Below are 7639 nucleotides of genomic sequence, written 5' to 3'. Positions count from 1 at the left end.
TGCCACCCTGTCCGCTTTTCGCACTGCCCCTCCGGACAATGTAACCTGTTTTGTGGCTGGAATAAAAGAGTATTTTTATCTCCTTGTTTATTTTAACAAGCAGATAAGAACATTCTTCAGTACAGCCCTGAATCAGGCACAGAGCCCGGAGGCGCACAGGTCATGTTTTTTACAATAGCTTTCCCTGACAATGCACGCTCGCTGTAGGCACGGACACCCCTCATTTCTGTAACTAACTGATGAGGAGCTATTGTGGGGAGTCACAGTCCAACCACATGCATAGAGCAATACCCGAGTGTAGAGTGGGGAGGAAGTCGGGGGCCATATTTCACGCAGCCTGTTGAACACACCGCAGGAAAACGATTGATCCCGCCGGCTTCATTTATTAGACGTGTTCTACACAAATCCTTTCCACACTATCCCACAAACAAAATCATTTATTCGTGAAAAGAATCCAATACAGCTCTGACTTCTTCTCCATGGGCAGATAAGGCCCTGATTAATGGTAAGGGTGGGCGTAGTTCGCGAAGTAGCGCTACGCGAAGCTACGCGAAGTGCACTTCGCACTACGCAAACTTCACGTAGCACTACGCAAGCTGCGTAGTAGCATGTTCGCACTGTGCAAGATGCGTTTTCAATGATTGCACAGTGCGGACAAGCATCCGGCACTGTGCAATCATTGAAAACGGCATCTTGCACAGTGCGAGCTGTAGTTTTCTGCTGCTCGAGTAGATTTTTACTCGAGCGGCAGCTTTCTCAGCGCGAACTGGTAGTTTCTCATTGCAAGCGGTCGCGAGCATGCGCAACCACTGCGCAAAACCTGACCTCCCCGCGTTGAGAATCTCGCCGGGATGTTATTTTGCTTGCTCGCGGTCGCGAACATGATGTTGAGGACCGCTAACAAGCAAAAAATGACTGCTGCACTACGCTACGCTGCACTATCCTACGCTACGCTGCACTACGCGTGTTCGCACTGTGCTACGTGCAGCTCGCGTAGTGCGAAGTTGTGCAAACTTTGCAAACTACGCGAGCGTAGCGTAGTGCTTCGCCCAGGGTTAATAAATGGGTCTGCCTGCATCGAAACAAGGCTGGGAGAATGAAAGGCAGGGATCGGAGATGGGGGCCAGGCCGGCTCTGCAGCGAAGGTTAAGTTTTTATTACAAAGCGCAGTCTCGCTTCCCACCAACCCGAGCTCTGCTGCCTCCTGGGCATGGTAGACTGCTTGTAGTCATCGAGCACTGGAGAAAACCTTCTGGAACCTGGACGGGTTTTAAATATAAGCAACTCTCAATTCCTTAAAGCCTTTAGAACTGATTACTTATTTTTTTGTGTGGGATGTTCCCCATACAACAATAGAAAGAAATTGCATATGTGACCCATTTGACCTTTTTGCCAGAATAAAGGAATTTCTCTTCCTTATCACAAAATTAATATGCGCCTGAAGCACTGTATTTGAGATCGTTTTTGGCATACAATTTTTATATTTTTTCTACTTTAAACAGGACTGAAATGATTTGTGTTTGCTCCGTGGGAGTGAGATTTTACTTTGTGTTTTCGAAATTATACGATGTGGTGATTTACATAATATTGAAAAAGGTCATTTCTCCCGATGAAAGCCCCAGTATTTTGATGTAAATGGCTGAAACATTCCTACCTGTAGCTCCTGTATTGGCGCAGTCGCCTGAGAACCTGTTCGCAGAAACAAACATTGCTTTAGTGACTTTAGCAGTTACATTGGCTACAGAGTTTCCCTATATTAATACATTTGTACAATTAATATTTTTTTTTAGACTAATACCGCCTGTCGCATTTTGCACCACCCCCTGCACATATGTTAGATCACGGCCCTGCCTTGTAAATTTTTTCATCTTGGTAGGTGCAACACTTACAGATAAAAGGAAGTCACACATTTACTATTTGGCCAACTTTTCTCGCACTGCACCCCCGCTCCTTTTACACAGCGACACCGTGGCGACTAGTCTGAGCCTGGTGATGCCAAACCCGTCCACTGTGACACATTCCCTACCGAGAAAGCAAGTGATACAAAATACACCTTCCTCTGCACACCACACACACTGATCCCACCCACACACGGATATACTCCAGACAAGATCAGCCACGCCTCCATCGTGTGCGCTGCACTCAATTCAATTCATGAAGCATTATTCAGTACATACAAAATGACCATAAAAGCACAACAACAAATGATAAAAACAGGTAAAACATGATTACAATCAAGAATTAAAAGCATGATTCTTAAAATAACATACTTTTACGTGCCCTAATAGACTTATTTAAAAATGTAGCATTAAAAAACAGATATCTGCAGTTTCCAAATTGAATAGCAGACTCATTGCCTGGTTCACTGTACATACACCATGTTTGACAAACAGGGGCTTCAGGTACGCTATCCTAAAATTCATATACAATTTGCAGATCAATAAAAAGTGCAAGGTGCTTTGTTTGGTGATGCAGTCACACTGGAACGGCCCTGTTGGATGTTTCTTAATACTCGGCTGGGCCACTAAATGATGTGCTACTCCGAACCTCAGTCTTGTTAGCACAAACTTGTGGGATGGTCTTGTCACCAGACTTAAATAACTGGGAAAACCTTCATTGATACTATATTTACTAAAGAACGTGACTGTGGATAGGGAGCCATTTACTGACCCCCGTTTCCCAGCCTGGTGCGCCATAAATGTTGCTTTCAGCTCGGCTTTTGGGATCATAGATGCGGCACCCGGGTCAGTCAGTACATTTAAATTAAATATTTCTAAGAAACAATCAGCCACATATCTTAACCAAGGGATATTGCGATGTTATCCAGTGATAAACAATCCTCAATGACTGATATATTAAACAACTTCTCATCCTGTAGCCAAATTGACCGCCAAATCATAAGTGGCCTCAGGGATAAGACATCGGCTAGATAGTTAATATCCAGTTCCCGGTGTATCAACTCAGTAGGAGCAGAGGTTGGTAAACATAAAAGCTTTTTTAGGAAGGTATTTTCCTCCACCTGTAACTTATGATCATATATATGTCCCCATACTCCTGCTCCATACATTGCAATGGTGACACATCTAGCTTGATAGATATGGAGCATGTCCTTAGTACGTCTATCCCCGACTTTTGCCGCATATCTAAAAACACCATGTGCATTTTTAGCCATTTTATTACTAATATTCATGAATTCGTTAGTCCACTTCTTGTCCTTTGAGAAAGTAATACCAAGATAGCAAAATGTACCAACCTCTTGCACCTTATCGCCCTCAATAAAAAAGGCCTTGGAGGTTCTACTTCTGTGCCCATAGACCATGGTATGCGTTTTCCCCTTATTGATGGACAGTTTCCTATCCCTGATAAAGGTAGAAAATCTGTCCATCAGACGATGTAATCAAATAGGAGTTCTAGAGAGCAAAACAGCGGCATCGGCATACAATAACACTGGGACAGAAACGCCTTTGATCTTGGGTGCATCTGCATTTACGGTTTTTAGAATAATATCTATTTCATTAATAAACAATATAAAAAGAAGGGAGGCTAATAAACACCCCTGTCTTATCCCTTGCTTAACTCTGAATTTGGGGGTGCATTCGCCTTTAGTGCCGTAGCGCACACAGGTTTCTAGCTTTCCGTATAACCTGCCAAGAAAGAAGATTATACCCTCCGGTGCTCCAAGCTGGAACAATGTTGGCCATAGTATAGAATGGTCCACCATATCAAAGGCACAACTTAGATCGGCGAAGCAAAGATATAATGAACCCTCCTTAGCTCCAGTATATTTGCCAATCAGTAGTTCAAGGTTAATACACTGGTCGAGTGTACCCCGACCCTTCCTAAATCCGTACTGGCTGTCTGCTAGAATGCCTTCTTGCTCAACCCACTCTTCTAATCTAACCAACATGACTCGACTCATGATCTTTACTGAGGAGTCAAGAAGAGAGATTGGCCGATAATTCTTTGCATCTGCCCGACTGCCCTTTTTATATATTGGGATTATAATTGATTCCCCCCAAGTATTTGGCGCCTCTGCGCACACAGCGGCATTAAATACTTTGGTCAACACAGGGCTCCACATCTTTAGGGCGGCATTATAAACATCGATCGCAACCCCATCGGGTCCCTGGGCCTTGCCCCCCTTACTAGCTCCAATGCCAGATTCAACCTCTTGAACAGTAATGTCCAATGAAATTACAGGCCAGACATTATTGCTGCTAGCATCACAGTTGGCAGAACCAAAAATCTGAGAGAAATGGGTAACCCAACCCTCGCTAGGTAGATTGGATGTTAATTCGGGTATGTTATCCTCTTTGAGGAAGGCAGAGTTTAAGATTTCCCAAAACATGGTATTATCGGATAGCTCTGCGGCCTGGTTGAGTGAATCCCAGGCCTGCTGCTGTAGTTCACCCTTTCTCCTTTTAAGAGCATGCTTGTTCTCTAACCTTATTTTGATGATATGATCAGGGTCCCTCGGCTTTTTCACAAGTGCCTGTTTTAACTTATTTAACAGGCTAGTACATGCGTTGTCAAACCAACCCTGGCCATTACTACAATGGGCATTTTTAGGTTTAGTGAACCTGGCATTGATAGATTTGTTAATAGAATTAAAAGCAGCTAAGACCCGCTCGTTGTCGGTGCCGTGATCCAATATGAGGGTAATATCGGTCAGACTCTCACCGCGAGTAGTAATGCCACAGGTGACTCTTGGCGGTGGCGGCAAGGAAGCCTTTCCTCTCGCTGCCCTGGATATATTGCCGCTGTGTCCGCGTCCGCTGTACTGGACCAGGTAAGAGTGCCATTGCAGGGGTGCTGCCAGGGACGTCACCTCACTAAAGGCTGAGGGCACAACGTGTGCCCCGCTGTCTTTGACAACACCACAAATGCCACCAGAAGAAAGGCATGTGGACAGCTCCTTAATGCTCGCTCCCCATCTTTCACGTTTTATGGAGCTGCTGCTGCCCTCCTCCTCCTCCCAACACATCACCCTCCGTCCAACACATCACCCTCCGTCCAACACATCACCCTCCGTCCAACACATCACCCTCCGTCCAACACATCACCCTCCATCCAACACATCATCCTCCGTCACAAGACTCTTGCCACTAGTGCAGGCCTGTCCCTCACTTAGTGACACCCAACATTCCCTCACCTCACCGGGAGTGTCTGGAACGTGGAGACTAAGACAACTGAGGCGACAATAATTTGGAAGAGTACATCCCGCTACTTCACAGTTTCCATGGCGACGAAGAGCATCTGTAACCCCAGTAATAGTGATTTGTGTCTGAATCCATCACTGCATCCGTGCAGAGACCCAGGTCAGTTGTTTTACCCCACTGGGAGGGGGTCTGAAGTGTGTCATCTATTCAGTATATCTGCTGTTTCATTGGGATCCATTCTTGCAGCAGAGGCTGCGGCTCTCTGGAGTGCTTGTGTTGTAATGTATGCGACGGGTGCTACAAATTATACAAGGAACAAGATTTCCCCAAACATTTCGAGCAGTTTATCAAGAGTAAAATGACTTTATAAATGTTTAATTCACCGAGCCGCTGTTACAAAGGAGGGTTTCTGAGGACACCAGGGCTTCATTTTAACAAGCAATTGCAATACAATAGGTCTCTCATTTGAGAGACTTTAGGCTATTGGCATTCATGTTTTAAAAACCAACATGTAAATAAAAGGCATTGCCATTTACAATGTCAATAGCTCAAACTCTTACAACTGCGAGACCTATTGCATTGCAAGTGCTTGTTTATAAATCCTTGTGTACCTTTGGGAAGACAGTACAACACATGGTTTACGTAAAATCATCCGATGATCTAAATCTATTGCAGCCAACAAGCATGACTGAGCTACTGCTCTGACTCTGCCTTGGGGGGGTGGGGTGGTGGGGTGGTGGGGTTGGGGGGGGGGATGGGGGGATGGGACTGGTTGTCTTAAGGGATTTTTTTGCTGAAGCACAAAAACTACTCAAGAATGGGCTCTTCCCTTAGGATTAGTGGTGGCAAAACGCGACCTGGCTAAGGCATGGGAGCAGTGTAAGCATGGGCGGAAAATCCGTTCCGCTCGCGGATTTTCGGTAAATTCGCAATCCGCGAACTCCCGCGAATTTACCGAAAATCCGCGAGCGGCAGATTTTTCCGGGGGCAAAAGTTCAAGCCTGGCCTGTTGTAACTATTTTAGGATGGCGCCGGCAAGCTGCCAGCGCCATCCTAAAATAGTTACTAAGTTAGCTTCAACAGGAAGCTCTAATAGATAAAACAAAGCAGGTGCTCGCACCTGCTTTATTTTATCTATTAGAGCTTCCTGTTGAAGCTAATTTAGTAACTATTTTAGGATGGCGCTGGCAGCTTGCCGGCGCCATCCTAAAATATTTACAACATGCCCTTCCTGTGACCCTTCCTGTGACTCATTCGTCGTCGAGGCAGGTGTGCCTTCTTCCCAAATCTACCGTGGAAAATCAGCTGTGGTGCTGGATAGAGGCTTTTGCATCCTTGACTTTCACGAGCGCAATACCCGTGCTGTTCCTGTGACCAGGAGCTTTTTCTGTTCATCTGCTGAACTGATCTTTCTCTGACCTTTTATGCACACAAGAGGCATGTGAACTCGCATGGAAGCCCCGCACGTTTGGCCCCGCGCACACACTCGCGGTTTGCACCGTCTTCCCGCCATTCACCCACTATGATGGACAGCTCACTCAAGGGACCCCTGCGCCCTTCGGGGCGATTGCATAGTAACACACACATGGTCGCTCAAACTAGTTGATGCTCAAATTCAGTGACTCATTCATTAGCCCAAAAACAATCATGAGCGTCTTCGAGGCTGGACAGGTGTGCCTCTTCCCAAATCTACCGTGGAAAGTCAGCTGTGATGCTGGGTAGAGGCCTTTGCATCCTTGACTTTCATGAGCGCAATCCCCGTGCTGTTCCTGTGACCAGGAGCTTCTTTCTCTTCATATTATTGTGTTCGCACGGGTTGCTGCAAGTTCGCACGCGTTTTGTACAATTTCACAATTTGCGAAATTGTACAAAACCCTCGCGAACTTACAGAAACCCGTGCGAACATAAAAAAAAATCCGCAAATTCGCGAGAATTCGTGGATTTTGCGGATTGCGAGTTCGCAAATCCGCAAAATCCGCGAACGCGAGATCTGCAAAATTCGCCCATGCTTAGAGCAGTGGCAAACCCATCTCTAATTGAATTGAAAAAAGCATGGATATGTATATGTTGGGGGACAGACGACTTATAAAGCACAGGGTTGTCCCAAAAAGTTTTGGAAAATATGGAAACCATGGCTTACACATTATGGACTTTCACTGTTGGATTCACAATGATTGCCTATGGTGGGTGTACGGGTTGCAAAACAGGAAGGGGCCCACAATGATGTACAAGTATATGATGCAGTTATTTGATTGTCCACCACTGTCGTTTATGTATGATGCTGATGTCACACTGAATATGCTACTACGTTTTGCTACTGAACAATATCTTTGTAAGTAAATGTTAATAAACATATTAAAAAAAAAAAGAATTGTCTCTTCCCCACATAAGTACCATTGCAAAGAGAAATATACAGCATATCCCTCTATATTTAAGCATTTATTTGTACCATAGGTAGGTAGCTAGATGTGTATTGCTTT

Source organism: Lissotriton vulgaris, chromosome 4_1, assembly GCF_964263255.1.
Source record: "Lissotriton vulgaris chromosome 4_1, aLisVul1.2, whole genome shotgun sequence".
NCBI classification, from domain to species: Eukaryota; Metazoa; Chordata; class Amphibia; order Caudata; family Salamandridae; genus Lissotriton; species Lissotriton vulgaris.
The sequence above is the reverse complement of the archived record's forward strand: the minus strand, read 5'-3'. Positions refer to the sequence as shown.